The sequence below is a fragment of the Rhodamnia argentea genome, chromosome 8 (assembly GCF_020921035.1).
Source record: "Rhodamnia argentea isolate NSW1041297 chromosome 8, ASM2092103v1, whole genome shotgun sequence".
Taxonomy (NCBI): Eukaryota; Viridiplantae; Streptophyta; class Magnoliopsida; order Myrtales; family Myrtaceae; genus Rhodamnia; species Rhodamnia argentea.
In genome coordinates this window covers 21006262-21024705 of record NC_063157.1, presented here as the reverse complement: position 1 = coordinate 21024705, position 18444 = coordinate 21006262, and the positions used below count along the sequence as shown (strand labels likewise).

Below are 18444 nucleotides of genomic sequence, written 5' to 3'. Positions count from 1 at the left end.
TTTTTCAATTTTTTTTTTGTTTTGTCACTTTGTGCACGTGACAAAACCTGTTTTGTCCGAATTTCTCCCACGGCGAAATCTCTTTCGCCTAATGTCATTCTCTGTCCTTTTAAATTGACAGTTGGTTCGTCGATTAAAGGACGAATCACGCATGTCGGCTGTCCCATGATTGCAAACACTCTATTTTCCAATGTCTTCGAATTCGCAACCGTATCTTAATGTGTTAGTCTTTCTTCCAACACTTTGATGTCTTATCGTGTAATAATTTTTCTAATACGGATTTACATTTTACCATTTAAGGAATTGGTCCGTAAGATAAGGTATAAAGATTCTTAATTAGTTTAATGTGAAACTAACTAGTGTGGGCCTAGTTAGGTTCAACCGTAATAAGAGAGCCCGTGGCTAGAAACTTTATAAATAGGCTTAAGTCCCTTATCTAACCCTCTAATGCGGAAATCGAAACGTACCTTTTCGTTTATTGACGGTTGTCTCATTTGATCAGCATAACCGAGAGGGAATACAAGAGAAGCGCTTGCGTTTCGAGAATCGTTGTCATTTTGCATCAAGATGTGTTCTAAACCAGATATGTGTTAATCCCTTTTCTCTATTATGTAGCATCTAACTCCGATTATGACGATTATTGGGCGTGCCAATTTCGCAGCTAATAGATTGATCTTTACTAATCGGTACCCTTATATATTATTGTTGGCTTTTCATCATCGTATATCGGCAACAGATTGGTGACAATTAGCGAAATGCACTAGTACTCTTACCGACATTAATCGTGGATGATTAGTCACATGTTTAACGATACATCTTGCTTTAACCACATGTCCACGGCATGATCACATTTTGGTGCAAATAGACCTCTAATATATCCCGGCTCAATTATTGTTAGGTACAACACTCATGTCGGCCTAGGTGACGTCAAAGAGGGCACCAAACACACGATTGAAATTGTAATGCATATTTTCAACATTTTGTGCGTCACGAAACGGAAATTTGTTCTGTTCAAGGTAAATTTGAATAATAGATAGTGAATTTGAAATATGATCTATAAGTAACGGATGATTTGTAACTCAATGGTCCAATCAATCGTCCGTAAAGTAACACACAAATAACAATCTCAACTTGCTTAAATCCAAGATTAGATTGCTAATTATTCTTAAAACTTCTTAAGCTTTACCGGTAACGTCGGTCAAACATTTATAGCTTAAGCAGTAGATAATTATTTTAACACTGTAAATTCCTATTTGCGTTACTATCATTGTTTCGAGATACTCTACTAATAGTGCCGTTGACAACTTGTCTTATAACTTATAAAATGATAACTGATTTACCTCTAGATATGTAAACCATTGACCTTGTTTTGATTTGACAAGCAGTAAATATGTTTCGATTTGACAAGTAGTAACTGCTATTTATCAACAACTCCATTCGTTTCGCGAAAAATATGATGTTCTAGGAAAATATATTTCAAGAAGCCGTTTCTTTTTTTTTTTTTTCTGAAAAATGACATTATTTTTTTATGTTTGGCTAAAATCTAAAAATGATCTGAAAAATATTTTTTACATTTTGATATGAGAAATCGATTTTAATTTTCCTCCGTGCACTCCCTTTCAATTATCGCAAATGCAAATAATCCGCCGGGATGTACACGAAGACTCGGTATCTCGAATTCACCGAGGTTTTTCCGAGTTCAATCCGAATCGATTTACTTCCTTACGTGAGAAGAACAAACGCGTTCTCTCCAATCGAACAGCATGCGTCGGGGACGAATTGGAAAATCGGTTGCGTGATATGATGGACGAGATTGAAAGCGATTGCGTGATTTTTTTTTAAACTCTATTAAACTTATCAAGCAAAAGGCACTTGATGGTGACGCTCTTGTGCATGCTTCTGCCCTTTTTCACTGTCAAACTGTATCATTCAAATAATCCAAACACGTCATGTCATGTCGTGCAATCACGTGTTTGAATTATTACACGCACACACGCAAATAGCAATAGAAGGTACTGCATCATCTCTAGTGATAATCCATACAACTCCGGCTATGCCCCGCCCGAAATTAACAAAAAAACGACGTGAGCTATGCGACATTTTAAGATGATGAAGATTGGAAAAGCACAAACTCGACAGTGTTTCCCATTGACCGTGGGGCTTAAACTGGTGGTTTGTATTAGAGATAAAACCTTGAAAAAAACGCAACCTGGTACATTAGTGATAAATGTATTAAACACCCAGATTAGTACATTTGTGATAAATTTATCCTGTATTAATTTTAATTGAATTTTACAGTCAAATTACCGAGTTGGATAACGTGTGTAGTTGAGGTTTTTACCATCCATTTGTCACATGTATAATAATTTGATATTTTTTGTGATATTAATTCAATTTAATAAAAGGCAAAGGAAAGTAAATTTATCATAAGTATATTAATTTAAGATTTTCAGTGGTTAAAAAATTAATTTAAAATAAATTTATCAAAGGTATATTATTGTAAAATTTTCCGTAGTATTAAATCTTTGTATTAGCCCTAAGAGAGCAACACAGGAGCACAGGAGATGATGGGGACGGTGATGGTGACAATGGGAGGGAATTTGCACTTGTTGACGAGACCTTCCATGTGCTGGGAAAACGCACTACATGGCTGAGATCCAGTGCCTTGCGGTAGATATTATCTTCTGCAATCCCTCTTTTATTGGAATGAAATATGCTTTTATTTTCTAAACTTTTCTATTAATTATCATTTCCAATTCAAACCGTGCCCGATAAAAGCGACGTGCAAAGCATGTCTGCAAGGGAATCATATGTGCAATCTGAGACTATGGCTAGCAAATTTCCTATGCCAAAAAGAAGAAGAAGAAATGTGTGCGAAATTAGACCATTTCATATGTGAAAATGTCTGCATGGAACTAATACGTGCAAAATCCGAACATTGCATTGTCCCCACGGAATTTCATTTCTACCAAACATGTCACGATTACAAAACATCAACTCACACATGCCTTTACACAATCAATGTCTACTGACCAGTCTATGGCCAACTTTGCACATCCTTCTCCTACAGATTTCCAACAAAGGTGAGCTAAAATCATCTGGGACGCAATCGACACCATCTTCAATCTGGAATTTTCTTTCTTGAGCTTTGCCGCATCTTGCTTCTCGCGTTTCATTAGTGTCTTGAGAGCTCTCACTTCGGCTTCCATGGAACTACTATTATCCTCATGCTGGGTCGACACGGTTTTCCCTTTGACATTGGCCCCTAGAAGATTTTTTTTTTTTTTCAACACAATCTTCAGTTATTGAGCGATTTTAGCATCAACCCAACTGATAAATCCGCACCTTGGACAGCTATGATATCTTTTCCCCGCAATTCTCCTCCGTCCTTGTCGTTTGCAGAGGAGAAATCTCAGGCCGCAAAATCAAAACACGGACGTATTATTGTCAGAGTTGGGGGACCATTTTGCGTGATTGCCACATCGCAGTTGATTTTTTCATGCATCTACATGTTGCCAAGGCTGGAACTCGGGCTTCTCCCGGTTCGCTTTTTATACATCACATGCTGAAAAGCTAACCAGTGGCAGTTGGAATCGAACTTTCATGTCTTTTTTACAGAACTACGCAAGACCCCAATCACATCTTAGAAGTGCATGAAACGTGGGCATCCATTACAGAGCTGAGTGAGCTACTCACATTTGAGGGCCCATCAAGAAAATAGCCAACTTACTATTTAGTATTTACACCGAAATCTCTGGATGAAGTTCGAGGTATCACGATTTTTCATTCGGTTCAAAAGTAGAAGTAAGTGCTCGCCTTCCGAAATCTCTGCGTCCGAGCACGATTACTTGTGCTTGTTCCTTACTGGGCAAGAGGGTACAGCGGTCTAGGTTTCTTTCGTGAGTTTTTGCGAGATTTTGGCTTGGCAAGTTCGTTATGCATTTCGTGTCGATTCACGTAGGAAATTGCATGAGCTTCAAGACGCGACCCATCCGATTTTGGCTCTAGGACCAAGAGGAATATACATTTGGACGAGTGGACTACTCCCGGTTTTGGGAGCACTTGAACAGATTCCACACTTGTGTGATGGCCACAGTTGCCCAAACTTTCAATGTTCATTTAGATTTTGTTGGACGTCAAGAGAATTCCCACTTCATTGTTGATCCTTAAGCTATTCATGTCAATCCTCTGGCATCACAAGAACACAGTTTAGTCTCTCTCCCTCTTTTCGATCCACAAATTTCATAATCTATATTCCGTGCTTCACGAATCACCATGTTAAAAAAAAAAAAAAAAGTTGACATGGACTACCAAAAGAACTTTGGAGCTCAAGGGTGGTCGACACTGGAGCAGGGTTGGATTGGTTTGGTCGCTGCCGGTGCTTGTTACCGTTCGATAGATCTTTTTGTTAAAAGCAAAAGTGTTTCATATCTCCATGGATGATATTCGTACTAGTTTTACGTGCGTGACTGAATGAACAAGAAAAGAGATTGCGTTCTTGAATGCTTATATCAAGTGTAAACCTGTAGCAGTTTACGCTATCGGATATAGGCTATCGTCATAACTAACAAAGACTCTTTCTCACTTCTTTTTTCTTAGTTATCTGTTTTGTGGATAAACGAATGGAATGTCTTGGAGCAAAGTTTTGAATAGGGGATGGGAAAAGTACTAAAAAAATCCTAAATTTATCACATTAGTACCAATTCAATCCTAAATCTTTTAATTAGAACAATTTAGTCCTAATTTTTCTTTTGCATCGATACTAATTGAGTCCATTCGGCAAATTTTGATCGGGGCGCTGACGTCGTGGACAATTGTTATTATTCATGTAATAATATTGTGAACTTTTTGATAATTTCTTTTTTTTCGTTATTTTTCTTTATCTGGGCTTTACTTCTTCATTTTTTTTTCCTGGCCAGCTAGGGCCACGACGCCCTTGCCTGATTTGGGCCAAGTGAGGGAGCCACGGCCCTTGTTGGCCAACAGAAAAAAAAATTTCAAAAAAAGGGAAAAAATAAAAAAAAAAAACTATTAGTCAATTTAAAATATAAAAATGTTAATGTCAGCACCAGCCGTGCTTTATAGGATGACCGGCATTCACATTAGTGATTTTTGGTAAAATTGATTATAAGGACTCAATTGGTACTAATGCAAAAAGGTTTAGGACTCAATTGGTCAAATTAAAAAGTTTTGCACTGAAATGTTGCCAATGCAATAGGTTTAGTTGTTTTTTGGTACTTTTCCCAACGGGGGATAGAAAAGTTGGACCGCAATGAGTTTTTCTATTTTTTTTTGTTCAAAAGCAATATTTTAATTTTACTAGAAAGAGAGGTACATTGCTTCAATATAAAGATGAAAATCAAACTAAACAAATAAATCCGAAAGATAAATCAACTAAATACAACCTATAGAGACTCGCTCAATCCACCATAAAGATGGGTATGAAATAACATCATAGCCCAAAAGGTGATCAATCACCGAATCTCACATTAATGATGAGCACACACCGAGATATTCTTCTCCACTTACGGCTTTGCCAAAAGGCTGTGTGCGTCTATGTTCGGCGTTCCCAACACCATCATTGAAAAAAGATAAGAACAACTCCAACAGGTTGACAAAGTACAGAAAATGTCTTATAAATTCCAGATCTATTTCCAAATAGGAATAGAAGAGTATCCGAATCAAAATTTAACTCTAGATCGGGAGAGAAGACTCGCAAAAGAAATACCAACTGATTACAAAATTACGTTCAAATAAGCCGGCTTCTGAAGCAATAGAGAAAAGCCTTGCTATTTATATGGAGCAAGCACTAGAGCAAAAACGAGCAAGCAAATTCGGAATAGCTGATTCTTTCAAGACACTCACGCTTTGAACTTCCGAGCTCACTGGATAAAACTCTCCACGAGGAAGAAGTGAACGGAATCGTTTGAAATTAACGAAAAAATCTTCAAGAAGGAGTTGATGATATGAGAAATAGAAAAACAAAAGGGAAAGGGCGAGGACGAGGATGAGGGGAAAGGGAGAATCGCTACAGGAGGGGCTTGGCCGCGGTTTGGAAAGGGGGCGAACCATGGGGGTGCGAAAAGATGCGTCATTTTTCTAGTTGTTTGGGTGCTTTCAGTCACAAATCACGTAATACTGGAGCTTCTAGGCTAATTGCTCCAGAATAGCACATCCCTTGTTGTAACGTAGATGTTGGAGTAAACTGATCTTCATTAGGTTCAATGCAAGCGAGACGAAGCATGCTTTCCTTATATCTTGTCCGCATTCTTTCGGCCATAGAAAAATCGAGGTCTCTCGGTGCAATTGCTCATTGAATCTTTTCCACACTATAGTATTTGTGGGGAGATCCAAGATAAAGAATGATTGAGTTCAATATCATAAGTAAAGTACTGTTGATATTCTCGATAACAAAAATCGACTGAATTGGAAAATTAATTCGAGATGAACAATTCCGAAAAGTGTTTTCATCTCTTTAGAGTTAGAAATTCATCATCCCAATTTTATGTATGAATTTTTCATAGATCGTGCTTTTCGTTGATTAAGTCATTTTCGATAAACCAAATGGGTGGAAGTCTGGAAAATACTTTCATTCAAACAAACGCACCCTAAATAAGCTTTTACCCCAATTTTTAAGAGATATTACCATTTTTTGGTATACTTTTAACTTATTTTCCCCGCTTCTGCACCCACTTTATACCCTACAAGACTCATGTTTGGTTTCTCATGATTAACGGATTTGTAATTTACAATAGGATGGGATTGAAACCCCCATAATTTCCGATCATTCTGTATATTGATGAGGCGGTACATATCACGACCTACCTTTTGTACATCAAAGTAAGCCCACGTCTCACATATAATCAAAGCAAGACACCCACGTTAGATTAGGAAATTTGCAAGAAATCGAATAATTAGTAAATAGGTTCCCTTCCATGATTTTGTGACATCCGGTTGGATCATAATCGTTTTATGTCATCATGAACCAAATCGGGGACAAAGTCTATGTGCATTTCACATTTGGATAAGTAGCCTACTCTAAAGTGAAGGCGGGAAAAAAATGAATGAGGTTTCGCAATTTTTTTTTCCAGTATGGCAATCGATTATACTAAAAATGATCGCTCATATCACTTATAAAAATGAACTAACGAAAGATATTTTCATTGTCTACAAAATTTTTTAGAGATATATTCTTATTAATAGTTAAAATATTTTTCATTGACTAATTACTTCAAACAATACGAGTGATATTATTAGGAAAATATTATCGAAATCATTTATTTTCAGTGAAATAAACAAAGCCTTAGTGCCGATGAAGTATGACGTGCTTATCTAGTCGAAACTCTTGATTCTTTATTTCGTTTTTAATTTCCCAATCTTTATATGAACCCTTGGCATCACAGTGACAAGTAAAACAGTTTAAGTATAATTTTTTTTTTCCTCCCTCCTTTTCTCTTTCTAATCTCCTGATTTCAAAATTCCTATCTAGTTCTCAAAGAACAACCTATTCGAAAAACAAAAGAACATGAGATGAGATTGGGAACTACAAAGCAGATTGTGATTTCGAACGCAAAACATCCTCTCTCTTTTTGGCTTTCCTTACAGCTGGTCAACATCAAATACTTGTTTGGTCTCTAGCGACAGAGAGTCAACGATTACCAAGATCTCTGTACAGACTGTACTACACCAATAAGGAAGGGAGAAAATATTGGCTACAGACCAGGTATTGCTGATCTGGTCCCCATGTCCATCCATCATGCCACACGTGTCCGGAACGGGCCCCACCAGTCAGAAAAAGAAAAAACTCCTCTCTCTCCTCTCACGGTCACGGTCTCCGTCTCTTCCCCCGGGTCTCTTTCTCTCTCTTCAGCCTCCTCTCTCTCTCTCTCTCTCTCTCTCTCTCTCGTCCGCCCGACCGCTTTCTTCTCCAACCTCGGCAGTTTCTTGGGCGAGTGCTTGATTTGGTCGAGGCGCTGGCTTTTCTGATTCGGCCGTCGGTGTCCCTGACCGGAGCTGCGGCTTCCGATCTTTTGGGAGGCAACTCGGGCAACGGCGCCGGGGACTTGTCAGTGACGAGAGGAGGGATGGTTTTGACGTTGCTGGCAGCGAAGCTCAGGAAGGTGAAGAAGCACGAGTGCCTGTGGCGCGAGGATCTGGATCCGAACGTGAAGGGCGGCGTCCTCAGCCACCTCTCGCCCTTCGAGCCGCTCACGGAGAAGCCGAAGCCGGTCACTCTGGAGTTCGACAAGCCACGAGCGAGCAGCTGCAAGCTCGACATCTGGCGGCCATGGCCACTAACCGACAAGGATGCCTCGGCCGTGGCTGCTCGAGCTCGACTTGAGACTCGCGGCCATGGCCGCTCGAGCTCGAATTTGGGTTCGCTGGCCACGGGCGAAGCAGCTGTAAGATCGACATCTGGCGCGCCCGTTTCAGGAGACTCCGATCGTGTTCTTCACGGCGGCCGACAAAGGCGGAGGCTCGGGCTCGAGGTCAAAGAAGAAAGAGGAGTCAGGCGGACGAGATGGGGGAGGAGGGTGAAGAGAGAGAAAGAGAGGGAGGGAGACGGAGACCGTGACCGTGAGAGGAGAGAGAGGAGTTTTTTCTTTTTCTGACTGGTGGGGCCCGTTCCGGACACGTGTGGCATGATGGGTGGACATGGGCACCAGATCAGCAATACCTGGCCTGTAGCCAATATTTTCTCGTCTGTTGGAGGAGGGACCATTGTCCTTGATTGCGACGACTCGATTGATTTTTACGTGAATCTCGATGTTGCCAATATTGGGATTGGGGCTTTTTTTCGAAGCCCCGGATTTACACATCACATGCGAAAAAGGATAAAGTTCACTAAATCTTGTGTAGAGCTCACTTTAGTGTCAAAATTTTTAAAACAATCACTTAAATACCAAAATTTTTAAAAACCTTTTACTTCAGTGCTAATTCCAATTTGAGCTGACGTGATTAGCTGGAAATTCGACATGGCCTATTTTTAATTAATATTTGAGTTGACATGGCTTGTCGGAGTTGACACTGAAGTGATCGTTTTTCAAAAAATTTGATACTTAAGTTATCGTTTTGAAAGTTTTGATACTAAAGTGAGCGTCACATATAAATTTTGGCACTTATAATATATTTAAGCCGTTGAAAAACCTAGCCCATAGCTAGGCCAGGACGATCGGATAGCCAATTGGCATCGAACTTTCATAGATTAGGAGGAGAACAATACAAGACCCCAATCGAATCTCAAAAGTGCATAAATCGCGGGGCAAGTTCCAGGGTGGGTTCATATCAAAAGCGATCATAGCCATACATTATAGAAGCTGAGCGAGCTACTCATATTGGAGGGCCCATCAAGAAAAGATCCAACTTACTGTTTACTGGGACTGGGTGGGCCTAGACCAGGCATATTCGGGCTTAACCCAAATTGCTATCTAGGCCTATTTGTACGGTTGGATTGGGTTGGGCAGGCTCATCGCCGAACCCATGATCTCACGGCATTTGTCCCCTCTTGTCACCTGCTCGACTCTATCGCAGCTCTTACTTTGTCTTGTGCGCCCGGGGATAATGACACAAATTATTCCTAAATTTTGGTCTAATATATAATGTGGTTCCCGAACTTTTAATTTGTTCAATGTGGGCCTTGAATTTTATTCTAATGTGCAATGTCATTCCTAAACTTTTAATTTGTTCAATGTAATCCATAAACTTTTTGTTTATGTTCAATCTAGTTCTTGAATTATCAGTGTTGTCCCCGAACTTGAATTAATGGAAGGATAACATTGAATATTTTCATATACATTAGGGATTGACATGTATAACAAATTCATGGATTACATTAAACAAATTTAAATTTTCGGGACGACATTGCATATTAGGCTAAAGTTCACGGATTATGTTGAACAAAATAAAAATTCAAAGACCGCATTGCTCATTGGGCCAATTCATGGACTATATGTGTCATCTTTCCTCAAAGCAAGAAACACATCATCGCTTTGAATTCCACCAAAAATGAAAGCATAGCTCACCTGTCTTCCCAAAATCTCTCGATGAAGTTCATTGTATCACTCGATTCGGTTCGGTCTAAAAGTGAAAGGTAGTGCTTGCCTACTGAAATCTATGCGTTCTAGCACGAGTACTTGTGTTTGTTCCTTATTGGGCAAGAGAGTATAGTCGTCTAAGTTCTTTCATGAGTTTGCGACATTACGGGATTCATTTCATGTCCATTCATGGAGGAAATTGCAGAGCTTTGAAACGTGATCTGTACAATTTTTAGAAGTGAGCAGTTCCCGGTCCGGTCCGGTTTCCATAAAAAATTGGGAACTGGATCGGTGGTCCCAGTTCTTACTTTTCGGAACCGCGGATTAGACCGGCCACCCTTGGAACCAGGAACCGGACCGGACCGTTGGTCCGGTCCGATTCTCGAGCGGTTGCAAGGGTTTCTGATCCGCCATTCCGAAAAGTGGATGCACACTTTGGTAGAAGATGCGATTGCGCTCGAGGTCGAGGAAACAAGGGTCGGTGTACCACGAGCTCGGCGAAGTGAATGTCTTTTCAATTGGTAGCTCTGGATCGAACTCGTCCACCGGTGACTTGGTTGCAGACGGTGCCAATAAAGTCCGAAGCGAGACAAGCGGTGGAATGACTCGGGACTCATCTCTGTAGCGAGAGAAGTGGAGACCGGATAGTGGAGAGGTAAGAAAAAATGTCTGCGGCGCTACACGGAAGTGAAGTAAAGAAACCCTAAAGGACCTAAACTTAAACAACAAGTAAGTTTTAGGTTTGCTTTTTCTAAAAAATTTTTTAAAAAAAGGGGCATGTCCTATTTGGTCCTGTCATAGGGCCTAGAACCGAGAACCGAATTGCCCGGTCACCGATTCCAATTTTAGGAGTCGGGAACCGGATCGGATCCCCCTAAAATCGAAAACCGGACCATCAATCCCTATCCGGTCGGGGCGGTGCCGATTCCGACGGTCTTTTTTACTTACCTCTAACGATTTTGGCTCTAGGCCCAAGAGGAGTAGACATTTGGATGAGTAGGCTACTGTCGGTTATGGTAGGAAAGAAATAAGCCTCGGGTTTCACGATCTTATTGTCCAATATTACCGATTGATGTTAGAAATAAGATTGTTTGCCTTAATTATCAAATCGGTAAGCCCATATGGGACCACCTCCGATGTTGCATGTTCGTTTTGGAGTGCTTGAACGGACTCCGGACCTGTATGATGGGTACAATTGCTCCAACTTTTAACGTTGCTTTAGATCCGGTTGGAGGTTAGGAGAATTCCCACTTCTTTGTTGATCCTTAAGTTCTTCATGCTAATCCCTTGGTATTACAGTAAGAAACTTCAGTCTCTCTCCCTCTTTCCGATCCATTTATTTTATAGGAAAAATTCTAAATGAGGGCATGGAGTACTCTTATCTTTTCAAATAAAGGCCTAAAGTGTTATCGTTTTCTCAAATAAGGGTCCGAAGTGAACTTTCTTTCAAATAATGGTATGAAGTAGTTATGTTAATCTCAACGAATGGCCCAACATTCACTTTGGTCAAGAGCATTTTTATCTTTTATTTAAAATTTTTTTCCTTTTTTCTTTCTTTTCTTTACGCCCGTGGTCGGAGGTCGGCCACGGGCCATGCCTAGAGAGGATTGGGCAAGGGCGACCCTTGCCGGTCGTAGCAAAGAAAATAGTAAAATAAAAGATAATTTTGAATTAAAATTGTCTTTGGACCAAAATGTCTTTGACTAGTTGGAATATTTAATCGGTTGGTGCCAGGCCCTCATTAGAAACTGGGAAAAATTCTAAATATGGGCACCAAGTGTCTTCGTTTTCTCAAACAAAGCCTAAAGTGGTCCTTGTTTCAAATAAGTGCCCAAAGTGTTCTATTTATTTCAAATAAAGATCCGAAGTGGCTATGCCTGTTTCAAATAATGGTCCGACTTAGTTAGCCAGCCGACTAGTCAAATATTCCTATTGATCAAGGGCATTTTTGTAAAAATATAATTTTAACCTAATTTTTAGTTAAATTAAATTAAAATTTTAAAAAAATTAAAAGTAAGGAAAAAATAGAGATTTAGGCAGGAGGGTGTTGCCCTCCCGCATGTGGTTCTTTTTTGCTTTTATATTTTTTAAATTTTTGGAAAACTGAAGAAAGGAAAAAAAAATGTTATAAAAAAATACAAAATGCCCTTACCAACCGGTGAGTTAGGCCCTTTTTTTGAGACTACAAGGTCACTTCAGATCCTTATTTAAAATAAAGTCCACTTCAGGCCCTTATTTGAGAAAATAAATCACTTCATGCACTTATTTGAAATAAGGTAAACTTCAAGTCCTTGTTTGAGAAAATAAAGACACTTTGGGCCCTTTTTTGAAATTTATCCTAGAAATTGTCATGGCTACGTCAGGCTCTAATTTGATACTGATATAGCATCATCATGCCCTTATTTAAAGCAAGATCCATTACATTATTTTATTTGAGAAAATAGAAGCTCTTTATACTTTTATCTAGAAATTTGTACCCCGTACTTGATGGATCACTGTTGGTCTTTGGTTTATATGTTAGTATGTGGGAAAGAATTGTGCGAAAAAACAACAAGGATGAACATATGAGAGTTTATTATCGGCAAGAGACTACAAGGAAAAGAGAAGACTTTTGTTATTTGGTAAGTATCACAATGAAACGGAAAGGAGCTAAGCTTGTTGGTCTACTCTACAAAATGAACATCCACTCTCCTATTTATAGCCTATAGGCACTCATCACCGCCTCATAGCACAAATTATCTCTGCATGTCACTGATTTTTTTTGTTTTTGTTTTTTTTGCTTTCATCTTATCCACGCTTTTTTAGAGACTTCAACACTAATCTTAAAACTTTCTTATGGAGGCTAGACTCTTCTAGACATATACTGATCATGAAAATTAAACCAATCATTTTAACACCACTCCATGATCCAATTTTTTTGATACTCCAAGCATAGTCCACAAGGTCTCGAACTTGGATGGCACATGGCAGTAGTGCTTTATTGAATATGTTTGTCACTTGATCATCCGTCTTGCAATATTTGAGCTCGATCTTTCCATTACTTTGCACTTCTCGTGTGCCGACTTTACATCTAGTTGATGGATCTTCCATTCTTTAAGAGGTGTGTTGTCTCAATAAAGGTTGATTTTTTTTTCTTTCCTCACTTCGGTTCCCACTTTATGTCCTACAAGACTTAGGTTTTGGTGTATCAATATGATCAACAGATTTATGGAAAAAAATAATTTAAAAAGTCTTAAACCTATTGTACTTTTGTCAATTTAGTCATAAACATTTTAATTTTGTCAATTGAGCTCTAAACATTTTGAAACTTTGTCAATTGAGTCTTAAACTTTTTGACACTTTGCCAATTGAGTCCATTCAGCCAATTTTAGTCGAAACTTGCTGACTTTGATTATGATGTGTAGTAAGTGGATTATGTCTGGCTCATAAGGTTTGGTATATCAATTAAGCTCAAACTTTCTATCACATCGGGTTGTAGTAACACGATTTGCTGGGGGCTTGCTTGGTTCCTTTGCTATTGAATGAACTATAGATCAGATTGTGATCTCGACCATTAATACCGACAGTAGGACTGTAGTAGTTTACAGTGCCAGATGTAGTCTACCGGTGCAACCAATAAATCTTTTTTTTTTTTTTTTGGCCTTTCTTACACATAATCACCATCAAATACTCGGGTCATCTATGGCGACAGAGAAGTCGAGGATTCTTGAGTTCTCTGTGCTATTCCAATAAGGAGGATAGCGGATCCGTCCATCATTAACTTGGCTTATTTCTAATGGCACGCACGCAGAGAAAGTGAAAGTGATTAACGCTCAACGTGTTTTGAATCGTAACCCAAAGGGGCTCATCTTCTCATGCATGCTGCTATTGAGGCGATCTACCATGGAAGGAGTGAGATGGTTTACCCAATCACCCACCTCCCCTTTCCTAAAAAAGCTTCTCTTCTCCACCACGGTATTAGTCGGGGATAATTTGCCGGATCTGTTGACCTCCGGGTTCTTGAGGGTGTTCAAGCTACACATTTTGGTTGTCTCTTCAATGACACCTCCCTCCTCTTCCTCCTCAGCGAAGGGAAGCCCTACAAACTTGGCCACCTTCTTCAGCTGTCCTATTGTATCCTCCTTCAGGTCCTCATACTTGAGGAACAAGACCTTGTGTGGCCTCTCCAAGCACTCTTTCCAGTACCCCATGATGTGATCCCAAAAGGGCCCGAACAAGACTTCCCCTCGGCAAAAGGTCTCCAAATGCTCCTCCAAGGACCACCCCGGCTGGTCCTCCGACCGTGCCATCTCGAGTAAGAAGTGCCAAGAGGAAACCACGGTATCCAATGGGTTCCGGCAGATGTAAATGATCCGGCAGTCCGACCGCCGGACGCTCTCCGGCAAGTATGGGTAAGGGATGTTCGTTGAGAAGAGCCGCCTCTGCTCCGTGGGGACGTCAAGTTCGGGCATCAGGTTGCTTACACACTCCTGGAGCTCGATGAAAGGAACGAGGTTATGGGGGTCGAAGTGAGCAAGGGTGTATTGGAGATGTCGAAGCCGGAGCGGTTGACGATGGAGAACACTAGGGCCTTAAGCCGGGTGGTCCCTAATTTGGGATTAGAGACCAGGAGAATGTCCTTGTCCTTGGCTTCAAAGTGCCGCTGGAATGCGATCTCGTTAGGAAGCACGAGGATCGGGCAGCAAAAGTTTTGGTAAAGGCAATGGACAAGACGAACCGGGCTTTTGCTTATGGGAAGTGAAGCAATTAGTTCATTAATGGCCTCCCCCCGGTCATCTTCTTCACTACTTACGACGGCGGACTGCAAAGAAAGTTGCTGGTGTGCCATGGATGTTTGAGTAAGAATCGAAACAAGCAGATGAATGTGAAGCACTGATCTTTTTGTGCTTATGGGAAGTAGAGGACTGATTGCTGGTTATGCACATCAAGGGCTTGCCGACATGTTTGGATGGAACTCCTAGTATTATAAGACGACTGTCATAATAATAATAATAATAATAATAATGGCCATAAAGTTATTATTTGAGTGAAATGGACTAATTAACACTCAACAGCTCTCCCATCTAATTCAACTTCTACAGTAAAGGAAGTTTGGTTAAAGAGCTATTTTGAGCTCGTCCTACAATAGACAGATTTACACGGTCCCCATTGCGACAATGCGAAGAAAAAGAAAATGAAAAAGAAAAAAACTATTAACAGATGAAAAAGTAATTAAAAATTCGAAAGATGTCAAAATATTATTAAAAAAACTATCCTGTCAACGTTTGTCGATCAAATGGACTGAATTGACCCGATTGTAAAAGATTTAGGACTCAATTGACAAAAAAAATATTTAAGGCTAAATTGACACAATTGGAGTAGATTTCATATTTTTTTTGATAATTTTCTGTTAACAAAGAAATAATAAATGTAACTTGCTTGAATATTTAAATTGCCAATAGTTTTAAATTCTTCAAGTGGACTGTTTTTAGATACGGGATCACAAATTGCTTATCTAGTCGGGTAATCTCGCTTAATCATGATAGCTTACGGACTAAATAATTATTTTAATACACTAAGTTCCTAGTAGATTATTAACATCGTTTTAAGAATTATTTTTTGATTGTTTTGAGAATTGATGAGCGAGTAACAACGTGTATTTATGACATCCATTTACCAAGCTAAAATATCCTTGTAAATTACAACAATCGTTCTTTTTTACATTTGGGCATATCTTTTCACTAGTAAATTACTAGTTTCATAATGCGATACTGATAATATTGATTGATGGTTGTCTTGTGAAAAATAAATACTCTTTTACCACTATATTCATGGATTATTCACATTGTTGCGATTTGACAAGTAGTAACAGTTGTTTATCAATAACATACTAAGTAAATAATCGATTTACAATATTGACATATCTTTGTTGAATAAAACAGAAAATCTTTTTCCCAAGTCGACACATTTTCCCGCTAGAATCTGTCACGACCCGAACCCTACGAGCCGTCGACATCCCACCTAGCCATGACCGTGTACGGTTCTCCAGGATCCAAAGGCCAACAAAATCGAATTTTGCGGAAGCAACAACAATCTCCATTCCAGAAAACCATTAACACTACGATAACTTGGGATGGTAAAAACACACATATGTACAAATATACATAGTTGTTACAAACTATCAAACCCGGGGCTTCAGGGGCCACTATACAAGCCCGTGACCACCTATAACAAAAAGACACGTGGTCAAAACCTGCTACTCAACCAAAATACGTCACTCTACAAAAACTAAGAGGCCAACTATCCTAAGCCTCATCCTCTCTACCCGGCACAAACCCGTATAAGGCTGCCAGCTCATCATAATCCAACTCTAGAGACTGCTCGGCATCCGAAGGCTCCACCACTTCGCCATCTTCTATCGTAGGTACCGTAGCTACGGGGTTGGGCGCCAAAACTTCAAGTGCAGCCTCGGGATTCACCAGCGCTCCATCCGGGGGTGCAGCATTCACAGGATCGTACTCCCCGACTCCATTAAAGGGAACATCAAAACTGCTTAATGGTCCCACGGTCGGGTCCCCGTGGCGATAAGTCCATGCCACGTATGTCGGGGGCTCCCAGTAGAGCCCTCTAGTGTCTACCCATACCGTAGTACCGTACCTATAACAAGCTTGGTCCTCCCCAACAGGATACTCTGTCACTTGCGTATCCATGTCCCGAGGAATACCGAACTTCGGAGGCGGAACACTCATGGCTGAGGCGGAGGGTCCGAAAAACAACGAACCTACGACGGGGTGAGATAAAATCTCAGTAGGAAAATCTCTAACTCTAGATTTGGTCGCTAGTGCCTCCAGACACATTTTCATTTTAAAATTTCCAACAATCCCTCTTTCCTACCAAAAATTCCACAATTAAATTCCAGAAATTCCTTCTTTCTCCGAAAATTCTCACACCTTCTCAAATATTCTACGTTACTCCCCTTTCGGAGTTCCATGCCTCGATCTAACAATAAAATATTTTACGTGCTCCCGGGCCCATGTTTAACACATCGGGCCATAATATAAATATCCACATTACTCCGAAAATTTCCACGTTACTCCGATAATATTCCACGCTACTCCAAAATATTCAACGTTACTCCAGAAATATTTCACGTTACTCCGAAAATATTCCACGTTACTCCAGAAATATTCCACGTTACTCCACCGCCATCATATAAGTTCATACATTGAGCCTCGGACCTTTATGGAACATGACTCTACTTATATATACCAGGGTCTCAGACACAAAGGAATACGACCCATAAATCTCGGTCTCGGACACATAGGAACACAACCGGATTAAGTCTCGGACAATTAGTCGAACACGACTCATTTTGGTCTCAGATGACTTAATTGAACACGACTTTCATACTTTCTCGGTCTCGGACAATCAGACGAATACGGCTCACTTTGGCCTCGAACGACTTGATTGAATACGACCCTCATATTTTCTCGGTCTCAGACAATCGGATGAATACGACTCACTTTGGTCTCAAACGACTTAATTGAATATGACCCTCATATTTTCTCGGAATAAATCGGGACCACGTGATTCGCTCACGTTAGAGAATTAATAATTTGAGACCACCCGATCAATTTATGCTACCATAGAATCCAATCCACGCCATGCGACCATATTATGCTAACGTAGCAACATATAAGTAACGTACAATTAAAATTATATTAACGTGGAAATTTATCAGGGCCGAACAATAATAATTTTTTAACGTGCAATTAATTTACGACTATAGTACTAAACTATAGTAATGCCATATTTAATTAGCACCATGGCATAACAACATTTTGACACATAAAAGTAACTATAGTTAAAGTATAATCTAACCATGATTCAAAAATTAACTAGAGTCAATAACTAACCTAACCATGATTAAATAATAGCATAAAGTAACTATCGTTAGGCATAAAGTAACCATAGTCCAACTTTGACCACACAAATCCTCTTGACTTTACTATTCACTTCAAGAACATGTTTCTCTCTCCTCCTTCATGCAAATTTTCGGCCACCTCCATTCCAAGCTCAATTCCAACAAATTTCTTAATCAAAATTTCACAAATTCATGGTCTCTTAGGCTTTGTTTGGCAGTGATTCTGTTCCCAAAAAATGATTTTGATCAAAATCATTTTTTTTATTCTGTTCCTTGGATGATTTTTTGAGAATCAGAACGCGTTTGGTAACTGTTTAAAATTTTTGTTCCTGGAACAGAAACGTGTTTGGTAGCTACACAAAATTTCCGTTTCCAATTTTTCATTTAAATCAAATAATTATATAATCACATTTGATGACAAAGAATAGGGAAAATAATCAAATAGTGATTATGGAGCAAAAAAAGAAAAAGCAACAAAATTTCCGTTCCCAATTCGTTTGTCGATTT

At 39.6% G+C, this 18444-nt stretch overlaps 1 pseudogene; it reads right to left on the bottom strand.

Moving 5' to 3' along the window:
• Positions 1 to 13763: 13763 nt before the first annotated feature.
• On the bottom strand, positions 13764 to 14913 carry LOC115732299 (annotated as a pseudogene).
• Between the last annotated feature and the right edge of the window lie 3531 nt (positions 14914 to 18444).